The sequence below is a fragment of the Elephantulus edwardii genome, unplaced genomic scaffold (genome assembly GCF_000299155.1).
Source record: "Elephantulus edwardii isolate Elephantulus edwardi_28Jun2011 unplaced genomic scaffold, EleEdw1.0 scaffold00213, whole genome shotgun sequence".
NCBI classification, from domain to species: domain Eukaryota; kingdom Metazoa; phylum Chordata; class Mammalia; order Macroscelidea; family Macroscelididae; genus Elephantulus; species Elephantulus edwardii.
The window spans coordinates 1,987,175-1,989,585 of record NW_006399963.1 but is presented as its reverse complement, the minus strand read 5'-3'; positions in this window follow the sequence as shown (position 1 = coordinate 1,989,585).

Below are 2,411 nucleotides of genomic sequence, written 5' to 3'. Positions count from 1 at the left end.
GCACAGGACAGAGCGGAGTTTAGGGCTGTTGTACATAGGGTCGCTATGAGTTGCAAGCGACTCGACGGCACATAACAACAACAACAACAACATGCCACTCCTGTGTGTGTGTGTGTGTGTGTGTGTGTGTATGCCACTCCTGCTTATATAGATACACACACACTCATATGTATATACACATTTGTATATACAGTCAGATAAATATACATATGTATACACCTACATGTATACAAACATACATGTGCATAAATAAAAGACATCTTGTAGCACAATAGCTAACTGCTTTTCTACTAAAGATCAGCAGCTCAAACTCACCAGCAACTTTATGGTAGAAAAATATGGCTTCCTGCTTGTAGAAATATTTGGAAATCCTATAATTAAGGACTCACTATGAGTCGCAGGCCACTCGATGGCACCTAATAACAAAAATACAATTAAGAATGACAAAAGAAGAATCAGTATCTTTGAGTTGTGGTGTTAGAGAAAAGTATTGAATATCTCATTGACTACTAAGAACAACTATGTCTTTCTTGGAGAAAGTGAAACAAGGATGTTCTTTGGAGGCACTCCATCTCACATATTTTGGGAATGTTAGGAGAGGTCAGTCCTTAGAGAAAGACATCATGCTTGGAAAGATCAAAGTAAGAGAGGAAGATCTTCAACAAAATAGATTGACATATTGACTATAACAATGAGCTCAAGCATGTTGGAGATGGTGAGGATGGCACAGGATAGGACAAGAATCAGAGCTGTAATTCATAGAGCCACTGAGTTATCCATTCAACAGCACCTAACAAAAACAACAACATGGAAAAGTTCTGCTATTCCTGATAGGGTCAAAATGAGTTGAAAACTATTTGATGGCAATGAGTGTGGTTACACCTGTATAGATACATGTTTTTAATTATTTTTGTTCATATTTGTTAAGACTGTACACACAGCAATGCCTGATATCCAGCTGTGGCTAAATAGTTGTTGTGTGCCATCAAGGTAGAACTGACTCATATCTGACCCTGCAGTGGGTTTTCAGAGGCAGTAAATGACATAAAAGAACATTGCCCATCTTTCTCATGTAGAGCAACTGTGGATTCAAACCACGTGCCTTTGTGATTGGAGCACAGTTTCTTACCATTAGGCCACCAGAGCTCCCTAAATAACTGTAGGATGAATGATAGAGATCATCTTGAGCTCTGCAAACTGAGACACTCTTTTTGAAGAACTAGGCTAAATAATAATTTTGTAATCAGCTACTGATCAAGAGTTTACCATGGATCAACATAAGTCAAAATTGATTCAACAAATTGGATTTTAATTTCATTTTAGAGGACCAGTTGGTATTTTTGATCAAAAGTTTTCAATATTGGTGTGCTCTTTGACATAGTAACTACACTTTGATAGGCTTTTCTAAAGGAATGACTTCAAATACAGAAACTAGCCCAATGCGCAAACATGCTTGCAAAAATGAAAGATTAGACACAATCCAAATATTCAAGGGTGAGTACATCAGATTTTGACATATACATTTGGTAGGATATGTTGTTGTTGTTGTTGTTATGTGCCATCTAGTCACTTGCAATTCATAGCAACCCTCTATGTACAAGAGCCCTAAACACTGTTCTATCCTGTGCCAGCCTCACAGTCTCAAACACACTCATTCTCACCACTCTACTCACAGAATCGATCCATCTCATCGACGGTCTTCCTCTGCCGCACCGTCCCTCCATTCTCCCAAACATGATGTTGCTCTCCAAGGACCAGTTCCTCTTTGCAACATGGCCAAAGTATGTCAGATTAAGCTTCAGAATCCTTGACTTCAAGGAGCATTCTGGCTTCACCCTCTCCAGGACAAACCTGTTTGTTCTCCTCACAGTCCCCGGTATATTCAACACTCTTCTCCAGCACCACAGCTCAAAGGCATCAATTCTCTTTCTGTCATCCCTATTTACTATCCAGCTCTCTGGTGCATAGTACGTAATTGCAAAGACCATAGCCTGGATCAGGCGCACCTTAGTCTCCAGCTTGATGCCGTTGCTCTTCAGTATCATTTGGACTAACAGACATGACAATTGAAACTGAGATCTTAGAAGTGGAAACACAGAGAAAGAGGAATAGCTACAAGGAGACACTAATGATTGGAATGTGGAATGTGAGAAGCATGAATATAGGAAAATTGGACATTATTAAGAAAGAAATGGAGTGCATAAATATTGACATGCTAGGTACTGGCAAAATGAGATGGCTTGGCTTGGGACATTTTGAATCAGGTGTTCATATGATTTACTATGCCGAAGATGAAAAGGTGAGAAAAAATGGGGTTGGTTTCATAATTTAAAAAGTCATTTCTAGATCTATCCTGAAATACAATGTGGTGAGCGACAGGATAATATCCATACACATACAAGGAAGTCCAG